The sequence below is a fragment of the Paroedura picta genome, chromosome 2, assembly GCF_049243985.1.
Source record: "Paroedura picta isolate Pp20150507F chromosome 2, Ppicta_v3.0, whole genome shotgun sequence".
Taxonomy (NCBI): Eukaryota; Metazoa; Chordata; class Lepidosauria; order Squamata; family Gekkonidae; genus Paroedura; species Paroedura picta.
Genome location: NC_135370.1, coordinates 78792520 through 78812943, shown reverse-complemented (window position 1 = coordinate 78812943; position 20424 = coordinate 78792520). Strand labels below are relative to the sequence as shown.

Genomic DNA, 20424 nt, shown 5'->3' with positions numbered 1-20424 from the left:
ACACCCTCCAGGTGGAACCTAGGCCCATTCCGCACCAGGATCAATGTGGCAAATTGATTACGGGAAGAAAAAACGGAATTTAAAATAATGGAATTCGGCGTAATGCATACCTGCCTTTGTAGTGGAATCCAGTTGCGTTTCAATCGTTTCCCACAGGTTTCCGGTCTCGGCAAAAATCGCTAGAAAGGAAGCGATTTTTTCTGTGCTTTGTCCCGCCCCTGGCCGTCAATCAAACGAGCAGCCAATGGGCAGTTGTGACCATGCTCCGGAAAAGCCCCTTTGCCTTTAAGAACATGTTTTAAAAAAAATAAAAACACACGTTGCAACGAATATGCCTTGATTCCTTGATTCCTTACTTCCTCCTAACGTAGGGACCCATCTAGCTGGTAGCTGGCCTGTGAGCTGCTGATTCATTGTTGCCACGCTCCCCCGAGTGAAAAAAAAATCCCCCCCCCCCGTGCACGGGCGTGATTTTCGGCTGAAAATAAAGGGAACTTGCAAACGAGGCTGTGTTGTGCTTTGTGACTTGAGGCGAGCTTTAAAGCAGCTCTGTGAAGGGACTGCAGCCAGAGAAGGCTCGCTGGGTGAATGAAGGCTCGCCGGTTCGTTGCTCTCTGCATGCTCCAAGAAAAAAAATGCCGATCGCTTCGCCAGAAGTTCAGAGGAGAGAGCCAGGGGGAGGGACTTTGCTGAAACCGCAACAATAGTAACACGCAGAACTTTTTCGCTAGTGTTGCAGATTGGTTGCAAGAGTGTAGCGCTTTCCAGAAGGTGAATCCATTTTTTGGGATTTCCCTGGAAGCGCTACAATGAAGCGCTTCTAGCGGGACAGTTTCAGGAGTGTGGCAGATTGTGTACGACGTTGTGCATAACTGCATATTAGTAGCGATTACAATTTGCCACATTCCTGCTACATTAAACTTGTGCGGAATGGACCCTAGAATTACAACTGATCTCCAGACTATGGAGAAACTCGCTGCTTTGAAGGGCTAACTCTATAATATTTTCCACTATGGTCCCTTCCCTGCCTCCAACCTCCACTAAGTCATTCCTTTTCAGACATTGCTTCTCATATATTGTGCAGTAAATGTGCATCTGTTTCTCATTTGCTGCAAATTAATGGAAGCACTTCTGTCAAGTATTTCCTGCTCCCACTCAGCAAAAGCCTATTCATTGCACAGTGATTTCTCTGTGTGGCCTGCAGAAATACAAGACTAGTTATTGGTGATGCATCTAGGGTTGCCAGGTTCATTGATGCTGCTGGTGGAGGATGGGGAAAACTTTCTGAGAGCTTCACACTTTCTGAGAGCTTTGGGGTAAAGCTCTGTGGTAGAATTTGCTTGAAACCATACAATTTTGCCCAAAAACCAGAGTGTCCCCCCAACAGGTTTCTATAACCCTGTCATGTCCTTGTCACTTCCAGCTGACATCAGAACATCATGTTAAAATGCAGCATTCTTGGGGTAATCTTGGGGAGGAGTTGGGGGGCCAAGGTGTGTATCGGAAGAGGGGGATCCCTGTCCAGACCAGTGGGCTGGATGTTACTTTGCCATCCTCTCTCCCATCTCCACCAGGCCCACACCATTTTCAAAAACAAAATAAATAAACCGATATATAGAATACTTTTGGAGGCTGTACGCAGTCCTTGGGTACAACCCTTACAGATGTCTTTTTTTTAAGTTATAGGTAAGCACCTATAAAGTTTATAAGTACATCTTGGCTCCTAAAAGACACTGGACACTGAAAGTAAGATTATATTTCTGGCCATTACATTGTTGTGTAACATCATAATTAGCCTATGGGAATTTCTAATAATTATATATAAACTTTATAGGTTCTTACCTTGACCAGGGCCTGCTTTTGAAATATTAGAGCCTCACATAGCTGTATCTGGCCTTTTGGTCCACAGAATTGACTAGTAAGTAAGAACATTATAGGGTTTTTTTCTGAAAAAGTTTCCCTAATTGATTTATATCATGTTATCATAACACATCATGTTCCATTTTTTTCTTTTCAGATAGTGTCCTGAGTATATAATTTTATATCATACTAGTTTATGTAAAAGATCTAACCAGATACAAAAATTCTTATATTTATTGTATTTCATGAATGCTGGTTTTATTTGATGCCTGACCATTGATAAAGGTGGTAATGTCGAAACATGTCTGGTCAGTGGACAAATTAATATGCATGTATGCATTGATCTTATTGAGGCCTTGGGTTTTTAATTTAAATAAATATTAGTACTATATTTTTACAATTGTGTTCTACCCTACAGAGGCTTGTTCATTTCCCTTGTTTTGCCCTTTTTAGGTTCTTGACTTTTGTTTGAGTCAGGATATTTTCTCCTTTTTGTTTTGGACAAGATTTTTTTGTTTCATATCGTATACCTCCAGTAATGATTTTGTGTGTGTTTGTTATATGCTGCTTGGTTGCTTCTGACTGATGGTGATCCTACAAATTAATGACCTCCAAGGAGCCTTGCTCAGGTCTTGCAAGTTGAGAACAATCTTTTCCTCCTGCCTCAACTTTTCCTAGCACTATTGTCTCTTCCCGTGGGCCTTGTCTTCTCATGATGCAACCAAAGGTTTGGGTTAGAAGGAAAACTTAGAAGGCAACCCTTACAAATAACCGGGCCAAGAGCATACCACTTCACTGCCACAACCAAAAGCCAGATTTTACAGTAGGTACAGTTATGCTATTTTGCAGGACTTTCCCAGGCATGACAACGGTGGTCCTGTTTACTCTGCTACATCCAAAGGCCAACCCTCGTCTCCTGAGGCAAGACTTTCACCAAGGAGATGTCACCTCAGAGCACCAAGTGACATTCAAGTCTTGCCCGACTTCCCTTTAACAGGCAGCCATGGCCCCCTTGTACATCTTGCCAGTGGTGTTTTGTGTATCTCTGCAGTCCTCTCGATCATTTCAACATCTCACACCACATCCACATGTTCGGCCTGACTGATTAGAATTTGCCTGCTATGATCTCTTCAGCCACTTGATGGTCCTTTTGGTTTTGAAATTCTGCCCACAAGGGGGCAGTAGCAGATTTAGTCAAATGAAATACCTCTAGAATACTTTGATGCTTTGATACTTTACATTTATTTTCATTGTTACCGTTCAATTGCTTTCAACAAGTGGGGGGATTAAAGAAGTGAACAAAAATGAAATAAATGTGCTAAATAAAGCTTTACAACAAACGATTCATTGTATGGCTTTCAGTTCTGGGGTCAATTAATGCACTCTCAAAGCCTTTTCAGAGGTCAATAGTTCCCAAATTCTTCATTCTTAGAATCATAGAATTAAAGAATTATATTGCTGGAAGGAGTCATAGAGGCCATCTAGTCCAACCCCCAGCTCAATGCAGGATCAGCCCTAGGCATCCAGGATAATATCTGTCCTGCTGCTGCTTGAAGACTGCCAGTGAGGGGGAGCTCCCCACCGCCTTAGGCAGCCTATTCCCCTGCTGAACTACTCTGACTGTGAAATTTTTTCCCCTCATATCTATCCAATATCATTCTACACGTAGATTAAACCCATTACTGCAGGTCCTTTCCTCCACTGCCAACAGGAACCACTCCCTGCTTTCCTCCAAGTGACAGTCTTTCAAATACTGACAGTGATCATTTCCCCTCCTTTTCTCCAGGCTGAATATTCCCAAGTCCCTCAGCCTTTCCTCGTAGGACTTGGTCCCCAGGCCCCCGATCAGTCTCATCGCTTTCCTCTGGATACTCTAGTCTGGAGTGTCATGTTGGTAAATTAATTTGCCCCAGACTGCCCCATCCTTGAGGCTTTTTGGATCTAATTGCAAGAGCGCCTTGGAGGACTTCCTTCACCCATTGTTTTCTGCCTCAAGGGGATGGCTAGCAGTTGCTGTCATCAGTTTGTACACTCCACAGTCCTTTTTGACCATGTTCTGATCACTTTCTTTGGGGGCCTGCACAAGAACATCCAACGAGAACAGTTAGGTATGTGGTGAGTCCTAATTAAGGCAATGATTTTAAAATGTACAGAGTGCTGCACATTTTAATAATGTTATCTGATAAAATTAACAAAATATATTTAGAGAATGTGCAGAGTGTCTTTCGATGGTATAACCAGTCACTTTATCCTGCAGGATATTTACTACAAGAACAGGATCTCTCACAAAATGGCATGCTGCAATCTCTCACACCCACGAAAAAGAAAACTGACAGATATTTTTGGATTTCAGCATCTGATGTTTCTCAGTTTTTAGAAAATGAGAATATGGAGTACAAGACATTTTATGTACATTGAAGTTCAGTCATAGCATCATAAGGACCTCCAGGATCATCTAGTCCAGGGGTAGTCACACTGCGGCCCTGCAGATGTCCATGGACTACAATTCCCAGGAGCCCCTGCCAGTGAATGCTGGCAGGGGCTCATGGGAATTTTAGTCCATGGACATGTGGAGGGCCACAGTTTGACTACCCCTGATCTAGTCCAACTCCCTGCAGAATGCCAGTGGCCCCAGTTGCATGCCCAGAGGATGCCTCTCCCAAAACAGAATTCCTGGCCAGTCTGGACCAGAAGAAATTCACCTCCTGATCCCAGAGTGGAGACTGGCATTTCCCTGGGCATGCAAGAAAGAGTCACAATTCCTTCTGCCCACCCACTCACAATCTAAGTTCACAGAATCTGCATCTCTGTCAGATCACTATCTATCCTCTGTTTAAAAATTCCAAAGATGGAGAACCCACCTCCTCCCAAGGAAGCCTATTCCACTGAGAAACCGCTCTGTCAGGAACTTTTTCATGCCTAGACTACAGAGTCTCACCCTCAGGTGACATAGGTTTTCGTCGAGAAAATGGAGGCTTTAGAGGGTGGACTCTGTCATTGTGCCCTGCTGAGCTCCCTGCCCTCCTCACTCTCCATCCCTAGCTCTCCAGCAGTTTCCCAACCTGGGGATGGCAAACTTCTCCCCATCCCCTGCCAGTGGCTGGGGGTACCTGGCACACCTACTCTTGTCAAGCATAACCAAGACATGATGCCTTAGGACAACCTTGATGCCTTGGCCAATTTGGTTTCTGGGCTGTAAAAAGTTTCCCGTGAGAGCATGAGAGCCTTGTTCAGCATTCCTGAAAGCAGATTGTGGGGTCTGAAGGCATAACAAATCTTGCCTGCTGAAGGTGTTTATGCCAGGCTGCACTGGAGTCTTAAGAGTCCGGCATGTTGATCTGAAGAACTTCATAGAAAGTTTCATGAAAGTTCAGCTTAAAAGAGGAGGAGGAATGACCTGAGAGGGAGAAAGCCTGGAAAATGGTTTCTTGAAAGAGTTTGCTGCACTTTTTATCCATGCCTCTGCTTTAATCTGCTATATACCTGAGTCCCAAGGGCCAGGTTCAAAGTCTAGAGCATAATGTTCATAAACTCCAAATGTAAATCCAATTTATTTCAGTTGTGAAAACTATCCCAAAAGATATCAATACTAGTCCACTAACCATTGCCCCAGAGCAGAGTCTTACTTACAATCCACTTTGTAGAAGGCACAGATGGCACTGCGTGTTCCTCGTGAGGCTAAGCCTGGAGCAGAGTCAAGCAGACCTTCTTGCAACAGCAGGAGCTCTTCCTGTGAAGAGGCTGGATGAATCTTACCTTCTCACTTGTTCAGCTATCCCAGCCTCGCTTTATGCCAACTCTGGGGTCTGGACCAGCATCAGCAGATTCTTGATGTTTGTCAGAAGGTGCAGGTGACACCATAGGTTGAGGTGCTGTTTAGTAACCACTGTCATTAATGTTGGTGCCCTGTTGGACTCTAGTAGCCGCTGTTGCAGGGACTTTTAGGTGAGAGTAACTCTGAAGAGAACTTTGTGCTGCCATATCTTTTCTGTCTTTCCTCCTCTCCACTAGTGCCAGGATTGGCAACAGTTAAGACATATCCTGCTCTAACCCCTAATCTTCAGACTCTGGGCAACTGTTTATTTATGTCATGCATTCATCTGACTCTGGTAAGAAAAACATACTGTCCCTCTGCAAATTTTCTTAAACCCTTATTAGGCACTCTGTCTTGACACTGCAAAGACTGATTTATACTTTTCTCAGCATCTCGATTTACATACTAATTGGCCTGCTCTGTGTGCTGAATGAAGTTTTGTAGCCTTTTAAACACAGGAGCAACAATTGAATTCTCAGGATGCTTATTTGTGTCAGCATACATGTCAAAATATATGAAACCAGAAGTCAGGCACAGGTCAGGAAAGTAGCCCGCCAGGCGTTTTTCCATCTTGTCGGGTGAGGCTACTAGTGCCCCAACTGTCCTCTGAGCACCTGACCATGGGGATCCATGTGACAGTCACCTCCAAGATTGATTTCTGTGACTCACTCCATGCAGGCCTACCCTTGTCCCTGACTGGATTGCAGCTGGTGCAAAATGCAGCTGCCAGGGTCCTCACAGGAACATCTTGGAGGGCCCATATCTAGCCTTTGCTGAGGCAGTTGCACTGGTTGCCAGTTCCAGTTCAAGGTTTTGGTTTTAACCTTTAAGGCCCTTTGCAGTCTGGGGCCCACATATCTCAGGGACCACCTGTCACCCTATGCCCCCCGCAGGGCTTTGCACTCTGTGGGTACCAACTTGTTGGTAGTTCCCAGCCCCAGGGAAATGTGCCTGGCCTTGACCAGGACCAGGGCCTATTGAGTCCTGGCCCCTACCTGGTGGAATGAGCTCCTAGAAGAGGGCCTAGAAGCACACCCAGGGCCTCTCCTTCTTTACTCATGGTGTCCTGCCACTTCACTGTTGCTTTCTGGCCTGTCCTGGTGAGGGCTAGAAGCCTTTCTGGCCTGTCCTGGTGAAATTGTGCCCTCACCTGGTTGGCTAGAACTGCTGTCTGTAGTGGTTAGGAGCAGCGGCTTCTAGTCTGGTGAGCTGGGTTTGATTCCCCACTCCTCTACATGCAGCAGTACTGTCAGAAGCTCTCTCAGCCTCACCTACCTCACAGGGTTTCCTCTGTGGGAAGAGGAAGGAAAGGTGATTGTAAGCCACTTTGAGACTCCTTTGGGCACTGAAAAGTAGAGTATAAAAACCAACTCTTCTTCTTGTTGTGCATTTGTTCTGAACAGGCTAACACAGCAATATATTTTTTTATTTTATATTTATTTTTATTTTTATATTTATATTTTTATATTTATATCTAGAACAATATATTGATTCATAAACTTGTGTGGTCTAAGCCCACTGTCTCAGATGCATTTTATAGAATGTAGGTTGAATCAAACAGAAACCTTATTCCTTCATTAGGCCATAGCTAGCGACTCCTTGACAGCTGACTGCAAAAGACACTGTTTCTGAGAATGCTGTTTGTAGGAAATGAAGGCTGCTTTATGGATCTTATGAAGGGAGCAGAACCAGTGGGCAAGGTCTGTGCTCTTCCAGTCACATGCTCATATCCCCACATATATTCTCAGGATGGCTTCCAAAAGCTCTAATTGCAAAACACTAAAACAGAATACAAATAAGGGCCATTCCGCACAACGGGCAATGTTGCTAAATCTGTGCGCTATTGAAAAGTGCTGCAATCAAAAGCGGCAAGTCTCGAAAAAAAGGCTCTCCCACTAGCGCTGTTCTCGTAACACACATGTTTCTGGTCTCGCTGAAATCACAAAAAAGGAGGCGATATTTTTCAGCGCTTCCTCCCGCCCCTGACCATCAATCAAACAGAACAGCCACTTAACTGTTTTGTTCGTGCTTCCCCTTAAAAACTGTTTTTAAAAAAACCCAAAACACCTGTAGCAACGCATATTTGTTCATTCGATGTATCAGAAAGACCTTGCTCACTGGCATAGGAGCTGGCACTTAATCGTTTACACGCTCTTTAAGTTTAACCCCCCCCCCCGTGCAATTTCTGGCTGAAATTACAGGCAGTGTCGAATAGGGGACTGTACTGTGCTTGGAAACTTTACAGAAAATTGCTTGTAGAGGGATTTCAGCCAAAGAATCATCGCTTGTTGCTTTTGCTGGTTTAAGGGGGGGGGGAATGGCGATCGCGATGCCCGAAGCTCGGGTGCGAAAGCTTAGGGAGGGACATGCTTGCTACCGCTGTCCTGAGAATGCACATGTCTTTTTCAGATGTGTTGCACATTGTTCTCAAGAGTCTAGCAGTTTTTTAAGGGGGAATCCACTTTTGTGTTAGCGTTACACAATGGTATCCACTTTTGTGGATTCCCCGCAAAGTGCTACAACAAAGCGATTTTTGCAGGAGTGTTGCAGGAGTGTTGCAGATTGTGTCTGACGTCATACATAATGTTACGTAAAATACGTAAAATAGCGTTACGCAATGGTAACACTTCAGCAACATTAATGCTGTGTGGAATGGCCCTAAAAGTTACTGTGAAAAACCAATTCATCAAAACCCAAAATGCTAAAACAAGTCAGTTTAAAAACAGTACTAATGCTAATGCAACAAAATAGCTAGGAAAACAGCAGATCACATAAAATTAAATAAGAGGTCACATCAATTTCCGGTAAGACAAGGTGTCTCAAGAGGAAAAACAGAGAGAAAATTCAGTGAAATCAACAAGAAATCTAGTGTGCGGGTTGGAGTCTGTGTCATTATATGAGCAGCTCTGTTTCTTGAAATGCAAAAGCACTGCAGAATAGCTAATGATCTGCTAAAATTGGGTCTCCAAATGTAGTGAGTCAGTAAGGAACCCTCAGGTTTATTTAAACCTATTTTCTTTCACATGCTTCAAATGATGAAAGGGTGGGCATTCGATGATAAAAGGTTCCAGTTTCAGTCCTGGGCATAATGGCAATTGATGTGAAAGGCCTCTCTCTGCCTAGGGTTGCCAACTCTAGAGATTTGGGGGCAATGTCTGGGGAGCACAGAGTCTGAGGAAGGGAAGGAGCTCAGCTGGGGTGTGTGATGCCATAGAATGCACCGTTTCCTGCAGGGGAACTGATGCCTGAAGTCTGGAGATGAAGAATAATTCGGAGAGAAGTCAGACGCCACTTGAAAGTTGGTAATTCTGCCTCTATCTGAGACTCTGGAGAGACACTGCCAGTCAGAGTTAGGTCAAGGAATAGTTTGATTCAGTATAAGACAGCATCATGTGCAAGTAAAACACTATTTAAAAAAATGCTCTCCTTCAAAGTATGATTTGGGCAAGATATTTTTCCAAATCGTTATCCCCTGTTCCCTCAATAGCGTTGTCCACCTCACTGATGATGAACTGAGGCTGAGAGATTGTTTTCCCCTCAAGACTATACAGGGAGCCCACAGCTGACCTCACTGTAGGCTGCCCCTATCGGGTGTCTCATCTACTGTAAGCTCCTTCATGACTTGGGATCCTTCTATCTGAAGGACTGCAAAGGACTGCTTAAGGCAATAGGCAGTAAATGGGACATACTTACATTTCAATCCTACTCAGAGTTATTTCCTTCAAAGAAGCTCTGTACAAGATTGTACTATTACACTCCATTTGCTCACAGCATGATGCGTACAAAACACACAAGGTTTCCAACATCACCCTGTTCCCGTCTTTGACATGAAGAGAGCAGCCATGGAGCTCCCCCCACTCCCAGCACATCAAGCATGGGCCCACAGGCCTGACTATTCTTAGAAGTGCACTGGACTGTGAACACGGACTGGAGGCTTCTTGCTAGAGGCCCCAGATCTTTGGAACAGCCTGCCTAGGGAGCTTCCTTGGCCTCCACGCTGCTTTTGGTAATGCATAAATGACATCCTGTTCAGGAGCTGGTTTTTTGCATGGGAAATCAATCAAAGTAGAAGCTGTTCCTTGAAAAGCCATGGCTTGTGTGACAGACTTCCCTGATTTTGTTGCTGTGCTTGTTATTCTGCATTTGGGTTTATTTTGAAATTGCATATGTGCTTTATGTTATGTTTTGCGAGCCACTCGGAGACCACTGCCAGCAAGTCAGTGGAGTATAATTGATTAAATAATACATTGTAACACAGGAGTAAAAACATCCATGCCCAGAAGCCCAGTAAAGAACACTGCATATTTGAAAACCTGGCATAATGAACGGTATGATATCCCCTTACAATGTTTCGCTCCCTGGAAAACAGATAAAGTTTCCAGCCTGAATGGGACAAGCAGAAGGTTCTGCATTATGCATCAAGGTATTTACAGGACTGACCTGGGAATGAAAACCAAGACTTCTGGGCTAAATGCTCTGAAGCATTATATGCATCCTTGTTTCTTTGTGTAGCACTCTGATTCCTTATTTCTTGTTATAGGCCACTACATTAATGACTCAGACCCAAAAGCATGGATGTGTCATATACCACCACTGCTATTCAGGAGAGCACATAGACATTCAGTGATGGAGGGTAATGACAATGGTAGATTCTGCCCTCCCTGCTTGAAATTACTGGCCGTGCTTGGTTTAGCATTGTCTGCAGAGCCTCTTTCTGTGTAGTTCCCAGTTGATTACATGCCCCAGGGTTTGTCTTCTCTTCCGTCCACACCTTGTTATCCCTGCAGGTCACATTTCAGCTATTCTCCTCTGTGAAAGATTAGATTCTGGGGCAGTGCCTGCTGCACAGCTAAGTTTCCATCTGCTTTCCCGCTTCCACCTCTATTGGCCATTGTACAGAGGCCATACCTGTTGTGTACTGAAGAAACCAGGTGGGGAGAGACCCTGCTGCCCCAGAACATATCCTGGGATCTTTGCAGCAGGGACAGGATGGCATAGAAAGCCTGTTTGACTTTGGAGGAGATGGAGATTCCCTTAATGAAGAATCTGCAGTTAGCATCAGTGGCAGGATTCTGAATATGCTTAATTGTTTTCCAGAAATAACAGCAGTTTATTTTCATTTTGAGTCCAAATGTAAATGAAAGTAAACCTACCGTAACCTTTATTTTAAAACATGCACATCTACCCTGTGGCAGAAACACGTTTGTGCGTTTGTATTCATCCAGACTATCTAGCAAAAGAAGGGGGGGGGGGGCTCATTGGATCTATCCATTCTTTAAGAGAGAGAATTATTTGGAAATTATTGTCAAAGTTACTTAAAAAAATTCCAGTATAGTATATCTGATGTATATGTGTAGAATATTTCTCTCTATTAAGGTTTATATTACATCCTAGAAATGTGTGATCCGGCTGCGTATCTGAAGTCAGGGTGAAATATAACACACATAATAAATACCTAAAAATAAACAAAAAGCTAATTTTACTCAAAATTTCCAATTTGCATTTTCTGTCAAAATCTCAACAAAAACAACAACAAAACCACAGAACAAATTTAACCTCCATCACTCTACCACATTAGCCAAGAGTTGGAATCTCATCATAGATCAGTTTCCTACTAGATATTTAATCGTGAGGATGTTTGAAACCCACTGATATTGCTCTCGTCCTGTTTACCTGTTAAGAACAATGAGTTGATTCTTGGATAAGTGGATTTTTGTTGACTCTTTCATGGGTGCTTGACAGGCTGCTTCAATGCATTCTTCTGTGCCAGGGCAGGACAGCACAGGTGGCTTTCCTTGCAGCTGTAGCTGCATCTTCCCTATCATGTCATTAGAAGGCTTTTGGAGGGGTTGCCTTCAAAAAGAAAAGAAAAGGAAGCATAACTATTGTGCTTTTGTGTTCTAACATTCTAACAGTGTATTGCCATGAATACTGAAGTATTATTTTTTTTAATGATTTGCTAGCTCCTTTTCCATTGTGCAAGGGGAAAGGTGAAGGTCACATGCTTCTTCTTATAGCTCTCCAAGGGAAAGGGGTACAGGCTTATTTTAACAAACATGAAAGCTGGGATTTTAGTAGTCATGACAATATTATAATGTCCAATTATAATAGAGTAATGGCAATTATTGATTTTTTAACAAAAGCACAGCAGACAAAAAAATGAAGGTGAAATGATGGCTTGCCGTCTATATGCAGCCACTCATAGTTAAATCAGTTATAAATAAATGCTTGTTTTAAAAAATTCCTACATTTCCACGTTTTCCAAAGTCATTTTTAGTGAATGAATTTTTAGCACTTTGCACATGTATAGTCTGGGGGGTGAGGAAAGATGTAAACCTGTTCAGCAGGCGTTTGAGTTATTCACTGCCAATCGATGAGGCTGGGTGATTAGCATCATCTAAATATCTCACTTGAACAAGGTAAGTTGGCTGCTGAACACATTTTGACATGAAACTAGCAGTATCCCTATTTAGTTTGCAGTAGTTATAATTGTTCACTCTGTTGGGTTTTTTTTAATGGACCATCCAGATAATGTGGTCAACTGGCTGCATTCCAGTATTTTCTGGGACATTTTTCTGTTTGGGTTTTTTTTAGATCTCACATGTGGTGATTTTTTTAAAAGATAAAAACAGAATTGCAATGCCAGACTGCCCTTTGCAGAGTAGACAATCAAGGCTTCCCTCAACTACTTCCCTTTAACTGTCTTTCCTCCTGGCACTTGTTAATTAACAGTACTTGTTCTTTTGGGGGAGGCTTAACTATTTGCTTTTCACTTTGTAGATCAGCAGTAATTCCTATGTAGCTCACGGAACCACATTCACAATTATCACCAGCCAAAGAAGGGCCATTTACTTCCATCCCTGGCATGAGGCCTGCATTTCTCCAACTGTGGCTGGTGGGTTCAAGGTAGAAACAAGTCTCATTGGCAAATGGCCATGCTTGCTTTCCTGAAACATGGGACAGGTGCCACACTGAGCAACAGTGCTCAGAAAGGTCACATGTCGATCCTGAGACACTGAGTGATATTTATTTATTTATTTATTTATTTATTTATTTATTTATTTATTTATTTATTTATTTATTTATTTATTTATTTATTTATATCCTGCCTCTCACTTGCATTTTGGAACAGCTAACAACAGTTATTAAAAATGCAATACAACTAACAAAACAACAAAACAATTGTCATTAAAAAGTCCACATCCAGTAACTGGCTAAACAAGTTTCCAACCTATTGTTTCCAAGTGTGAGTTCCTCCAGCTGACCCAGGAGCAATTAATGGTGCTATGATAGAATAATAAAATAGTAGTTTGAGGGGGGTATGTATAGGGGGAGGCCCACCATTACTTGCATTGTAATGGCCTGCAATGATTTGCCCTGATCTCAACCAAAGGGTTGGCAAAAGAGCTCAGTTTTACAGGCCCTGCAGAACTGCTGGAATTCTGACAGGACCCTGATCTCATTTGGGAGCTCATTCTACCAAGCCAGGGCCAAGGCTGAGAAGGCCCTGACCCTATTCAAACCCAGATACCACTTCTTTGAGGCTGAGGATCACCATCCTGTTGGCATTGGCTGAGTGTAAAGCCCTTTAAGGGCATTATCAGGCGGTCAAATACGCTGGGCCCAAACCACAAATAGTCTTTAAGGTTAATACTAAAACCTTAAACCCAATCTGGAATTCAACTGGCAGCCAATGCAGCTACCAAAGAATCAGTGTTATGTGGGTCTTCAATGGTGATTGTATGGGGAACCAGGCAGCCATATTTTGGACCAGTTGCAGTTTCTGGAGCAGGGATAAAGGAAGGCCCACGTAGAGTGAGTTATAGTAATCCAGCCCAGAGGTGACCATTGCATGGACAGGGGACAGGTAGGCTCCCATGAGCTTAGCTTGGTGAAGATGGTAGAATGTCAGCTGAGCTACTTTTGTGACCTGAACCTCCACTGATAAGGGGCAACAAGGTCTCTCCCAAGTTGGTGGACACTGTCCAGGGTGGGAAGGTGCACTTCCTGTTCTGGCCCTTTCTCCGTCTTTGACAGGTTGAGCTTCAGGTGACTCCTCTGGAACCATTCCACCACAGCCTCCAGATATCTGGCCAAGGAATCAAATGTGTGTGTTTGTGGGGGGGGGGGCACCTGGCTGTCTGTCCATCAGGAGATAGAGCTGGGGGTCATCCACATATCAGTGTTGCAGATTGTCAAAGCCAACTCTTCTTCTACTACTTTGTAATTGTAATAATAAACACTAAAATAAAAACTGAGCAGTGACTTTGGCTGCCTATATGGGGGGTTATCCAAATGACAGTCCCACCAGCCACCACCCCCAGTGTAACAACAAATAACCCCTTTACCTTAGTAACTGACCACACACCCTTGATGTGGATGGCCACAATGAAGTACCACAGCCAACAAGTTCTCAGATGGTATCTTTCACTTCTTCCTTTTAGTTTTACCATCCACCATTGACCATGGAAGAGGCACATCAATGCCAGCTATATGTCTTGAGTCTTCAAGGATGCATGCTTGAGCAAATTACTGGGGAGGTATCCAGGATCAGCACCCTAGGCCTTTCCCATGGCCGCAGGTCCCAATGCTCCCAGACTCAGAGAAGGCTACGAGGTCGCCCCAAGCTACAGGCCTCCAGACTTGCTAGGGCCACCAGCAGAAGAGTGATAAGGGTGTCCAGGGCCCTGTGAGGTGTTGCACCAGGGGCAGCCCATGCCAACCATGTCCCCAGGACCAAGGCCTGACATGGCAGCACAGCCAAGAGAAGCAGCCAAAAGTGACCCAGGAGCAATGGCACCCGTCTGCACCAGCAAGAAGCCTCAGGCAGCTTCAACCCACAGTGCCATGATGGGAGCAGCAGGCATGCCTCCAGGAGCTGGCAAGAGTCTGGCCTGGCCCTGTCTTCAGAAGATACTGCCAGAGGTCAATGTTCCTCCAGAGGCCCATCCTGCAGCACAAATTCCAAGGGCAAGGCAAAAGCCAGAGGAGTGGGACCAATTCATACTATGGAGAAGGCAGGAAGGTGGGATCCTAATCTAGGTCAAAGCCAATGGAAGCCAGTGGCTAGGGCCAGGTTTTAACTGGCAGAAGCTGGGCCCTGGAGAGAAAGGAAGAGCAAAGCTAATAGGTGGATAGGAGGTATTAAATGAGGCTGCTGTGAGCATGTCAGGGTTTCAAATAAATTATGGGTTTTCTTACAGTCAATAGACACTACTGTAAACCCAGATGCATGTGTATTTTTTTAAATCCTAAACTTTGCAAGCATGGGATATATTGGATAAAACAGCTATTTTTAGGCATAGACATTTTTACATAAGCAACACCCTCCTTGAATAAACAGGAACTTGCTTCTTCTATCATAATGCTGTGCTCACAGTCATTGTACGTGAAGTGGGATTTTTTTCCCCAGGATTACTTAATCAATGATTAAAATCCACACAAAACCTGGGGGAATTTTTCATGGGCAGAGCTGAAGTTCCTTCTGCTTGTTTTTAATCCAACTTGTTTCCTGTTCTGAAATTAACCTCTGATTCTTTAAATGGAAGCTCTCCTGTGTTTAAAAATAGGATGGATGAATCAGTGCTCCAGGTGGCCCAAGTATCAGCCCTGATTTCTGAATACACTGTTTGCTTAGTTCTTTTTGTGTCACTGCAGAAAGCCCAGGACCATGTGTCAAATTCCCAGCACAAGTCAGGAATGAGGATCTCTTTTCCATCCTGGGTTTATTGTGGGTGTCTGGCTTTCGGCATCTGGCACCAGGATCGCAAGCAGCCTTTTCATCCTCATCCATTTGTCATTTGGCCCAAACACGTCACGTGTTTTTGGTCTATGGTCTCTCTCTCTCTCTCTTCCCATCTGTAAAGTAGATGTCTTTTGGATGGATGAAAGGAGAAAAAGATAGAGGGCATTCTGCATGTAGTTAAAATAGCATTACTCCAGTTGAATGGCATAGCGCTAAATATTATTGTGCCTCCTGGCCACTCCGCAGCTTTTTGCAGTCTCACTCCAGTATGCCACCTTTCCGCGCTTCTCACCCTCCACAAGTGGTGGAAGAGAGCAACATGCTTTATACGTGACTCTCTTCCACCTGGCAATCAAGCCAGGCAGCCAATCCCCTTTCTCCATGTTTTAAAGGTCCCACAATGCCTGCTAATTTTTCAAAAATTCACATTTCTCTGTTTAAGCACCTGTGCATCTAATCATAGATGCATATTGTTTTTTGAATGCCATTCTTTATGGAATCATGAGTTTTGATACTTTAAAAAATTAATCTCATTCCTAATTTTTTGGGGCGGGGGGGACTTTAGAGAGGCATGCTTTGTGTTACAACTTTGGGATAAAGTTATTTCTGGCATTGCCTGCACGCTTGTCTGCCTATTCATTGCTCCAGGCTGTTCTTAATTTTTAAAATCTCTCACAACAGGAGAATTCCCGGAGGGTTTGAAAGAGGCTGTGGTACGTCCACTGTTGAAAAAAACATCTCTAAACCCACAAGAGCCTAACAACTACAGGCCCGTTTCGCACTTAGCGTTTCTGGGCAAGATGATAGAAAGGGCAGTCGCAAACCAACTGACGGAATACCTGGAAGAAGCTTCGGTCCTAGACCCATCCCAGTCAGGCTTCCGGCCTGGCCATGGGGTAGAGACAGCACTAGTCGCCCTGACGGACGACCTCCGTCGCCAGTTGGATCGAGGCGGGTCGGCACTGCTGATATTATTAGACCTCTCAGCAGCGTTCGACACAGTTGATCATGAGCTTTTAGCTCGCCGCCTCATCGATGCTGGAATACGAGGGACAGCCCTTCAATGGCTGATCTCCTTCCTCCAGGATCGTGGACAGAGGGTTGCAATAGGAGAGAAAACATCAGACCGCCAGCAACTTACTTGTGGAGTCCCACAAGGAGCGGTCCTCTCCCCTATCCTATTCAACATCTTCATGCGCCCTCTCGCACAACTGGTACGGAGGTTTGGGCTGGGTTGCCATCAATATGCAGATGACACCCAGCTCTTCCTCCTGATGGATGGCCGCCCTGACTCTCCCCCAGAAGCATTAGCCAGCTGCCTGGAAGCAGTGACGAGATGGCTCAAGCAGAGTCGCCTGAAGCTCAATCCTTCAAAGACGGAGGTCCTGTGGCTAGGTAGGAAGGGCCCATGCGAGGAAGCGCACCTGCCCACCCTGGATGGCGTGCAGCTCTCTACGGCTCACTCCGCCAGGAACCTAGGCGTGATTCTGGACACCTCCCTCACAATGGAGACCCAGATCACAAAGGTAGCACGGCTGGCATTCTACCATCTCCGCCAAGCCAAACTCCTAGCGCCCTACCTGGCCCCGGAACACCTAGCCACAGTGATCCATGCGACGGTCACCTCTAGACTGGACTTTTGTAACTCGCTCTACGCAGGCCTGCCCTTAGCCCTGACCCGGAAACTACAACTAGTTCAAAATGCAGCAGCCAGGATCCTCACAGCAACACCGTGGAGGTCTCATATCCGGCCTATCCTCCATCAGCTGCAATGGTTACCAGTTGAATTCCGGATCAGACTAAAGGTTCTGGTAATTACCTTCAAGGCCATACGCGGTCAGGGCCCAGTGTACCTGAGGGACCGCCTCCCCGCCTATGTCCCCAAAAGAGCTCTGCGCTCTACTGCCTCCAATCAGCTAAGGATCCCTGGCCCTAAAGAAGTCCGCCTGGTCTCGACCAGGGCCAGAGCATTCTCTGTTCTGGCCCCCACCTGGTGGAATGAGCTCCCAGAGGAGATCAGGGCCCTGACGGAGCTTAAACAGTTCCGCAGGGCCTGCAAAAAGGAGCTCCTCCACCAGGCATTTGGCCGAGACCAGATGTAATCAATCAGCGACCAAGGGCCCCTGCTCCCCCCCTCAGAATCCCATCAATAAGCCCTGGACCTGTTTGTATTACCATATTGTTTACTGTTATACTGTGTTGTTATTTGGTTACAATTATTAGTTATCAGTTATACATGTTCTACAGACTGTTTTATGTATTGTTTTCTGTTATAATGTAAACCGCCCTGAGCCTCCGGGGAGGGCGGTATAGAAGTATGATAAATAAATAAATAAATAAATAAATAAATAAATAAATAAAATGCACTTCCCATCCCCCAGAAGAAGGGAGAGGGAGGTGGGTGCGAGGGTAGGATATTGGAGGCAGAGGTAGCGCTTCTTCGCCTCCACACATTTCTTTGGCTGGTGGCCTGCTGGTTGATCTCCCTTAGCTAGTACTAAATAGGTTGGGGAATCCACTTTAAAATGGAGGATGTAGCCTGCCGGTTACTGCCCAGATGTTGGCGACATCATGTGGAGTGCCCGGAATACAGTGTCTTTACAAAGTAAGTGTGATGCTAAATTTATGGTGTGCGGAAAGGCCCAGAGTGTTTCCCAAACTGGACTGTGCACACTTCAAACATGGCTTGACTATTTATTTTGCCTATCTGCTATTCAGATTTTAGGATGGGTGAGAGAAGGGAAAGTGTTGGCAGAGTTTCAATATGTACAGAGAGTAAAGCACTAGGCTGCTTAAATAATAAAATAGTTTTTATTCAGAAGAAAAACAACTTTGGAGAGAGAGAGAGAGAGAGAGAGAGAATCTGTTCTAGCTGTTATCTGCAGTCATTCTGTCTGTTCAACTGCTGTTCTGGAGGCAGGCAAGCAGAAAGTGTGTTCAAAAAGCAGGAAGCCTCCTGTTGTGCCAATCAGGACACTTGAGGAAATAATCTGAAAATCATCAGCATTTTCCTAACCTATATATGCTAAATATACATCTCTTCTGATACCCCCTGCAGGACACCCTTTATATTCAGCTCAGTTATGCATACTGGAAATCCAACAGAAAGTGTTCCCCAAGTGGACTTTTTGTTTAGCCTTGCTGTCAGCTTCACCATAGGAGCCTAAGAGGACATCAGCCATTACGGCACAGTTATCTTCCCAGGAGAAGATTTACAAGGAGTCTGGTGATCAAGGTTGCTAACTATTTTCATGGCTCTGCTGTTGAATTATTCCAAGAAAAGCTTCACAGGCTAAAATGGCAACATGCCAGGTTGCTGTTAAAGGCAAAGGAGCAGGACCAGTAAAAATGTTGGCAGTATTACTTGTGGTGCCCAAATTTAAATATGACGTTACTCGTTTTCAGCATGCTAATTACCTTTTATTCTGGAAATAGGGACTGCCTATTTCCAGGTCTAACAAATGGAAGATCATTTTGCTCAATCCCTTTGACCATATCATTCATCAGGCAGGAGTGCTGACTGGGTCACCCTGATTTACATTCTTAAGGTATTCATGCAGTATTGAAATTCAGCAAAGCTAGAATATAAAATAAGAAACAACGCTAAGTGAATCTCATGGGTGCTACATTTTGCATGCTGGGCTGCTCTATAGCTACTCTGTGTTGCTGCTTGACTGAGAATACAGCATGGTTGCTGGGCAAATTCTGTGTGGGTTAATTTCTACAGTGGCTGCTTTCTGGTTCAGAGGAGCCCTGAACAAACATTTGCTGGAGCTTCCAACCAGGATTCCTGCTTCTTCCCACTGTCAGAGCAGCTGGAAGGTTAAATTCCCAAATGGAATAATCAGCATCCTTCCACAAGACATCCAAAGCTGTTTACATCAGATGAAGCCTTGCCCACGTTTTCTATATTAAGCAGCCAGCCTCATACAGTATCCTTTAAAAAAAGAAGCAGCAGCAATTTTCATGTATGTGTCCTTCTACAAATCTTTAATCTCCTCTGAATAGCTGCTCCACCAGGTAAGGGTATTAAAACTGAACAGACACTTTCAGAATCTGTGGCCCAGACCACACTGCAGGAAGCAACATCTTGATGACACTCTGGTATGTGGGCAAAAACTCTATGATAAAATCTGTGTTTACCATAGAGTTTTGCCCAATTACCAGACCATTTCAGTGATGTTGCAGCATGATAATGTCACTTCCTGTGGGATGCCAGTGACATGAACTGAGTCTTTCAGTTTCTCTTTTTAAGCCCCCTCCATCTCCCACTGGCTGTCAGGAAGGACCTGGCAGCCCTAAACACCACCATGTTTAATGCTCACCCCAGAATCGGAATCACCCTTCCAGTCCTGCTGTCATCTCTGCTCAAAGCCACACATTCCCAGGGGCACATCCCCACCTTGCAACACAGCTGAGGCCAGTATCTAACCACAGCCCAAGGAATGCATATCCAGACCATGGAAATGGCATGCTACCTCTTGCTTTGGGCCTATCCCAACCTCTACTGACTAAAAATAAATAAATATTCATTTTATATGTATGTCTGTCTTCCACTTGACCAATCTCAGGGTGCTCACACAACCATCCCTGTGTGTGTGTGTGCACACCCTGTCACACTATCACAACCAGTCTAATATAAACCAACAGCCTGGGTGACTGGCAGCACATCAGCATCATGAGTACATGTAGGATACATTCTGATGAACTGATCTCAATGTGAATGTTACATTTGAAATTTGGACAGTGATTCTTGAATTAAAAAGTCAATATTATTTTGGAATCTGAAGGCATATTTTTATACCATATCTAGACGAGGACCTGACACTCCATTTGAGAGCACCAGCTCTGCAGACAGAACGTGCCACTGTCTTCAGGTTGAAAGGACCTGGGAAAGACCTTTCTCAACCCAAGTCCCTATCAAGAGGATAGCAGAGTAGGCCATTCTGAGGTACGTTGGGCTGAAGGTATGATTCGGTATAAGGCAACATGCTGCTGAATTATT

At 44.5% G+C, this 20424-nt stretch overlaps 1 protein-coding gene across 3 annotated transcripts in view; it reads right to left on the bottom strand.

The window, feature by feature from the left end:
- LOC143829739 (membrane-spanning 4-domains subfamily A member 15-like) overlaps positions 1 to 5776 on the bottom strand; it is a 35821-nt gene extending 30045 nt beyond the window's left edge. The window contains exons 1-2 of one of the 3 annotated variants that reach the window (XM_077321091.1): positions 5491 to 5627; positions 111 to 283 (exon numbers count right to left, since the gene is read on the bottom strand). The gene's annotated coding sequence lies outside the window, so the exon portion shown is untranslated. Of the gene's footprint in view, positions 1 to 110; positions 284 to 5490 lie in introns of all 3 variants that reach the window. The other 2 variants (XM_077321090.1, XM_077321088.1) reach the window with 2 other exon arrangements.
- Between the last annotated feature and the right edge of the window lie 14648 nt (positions 5777 to 20424).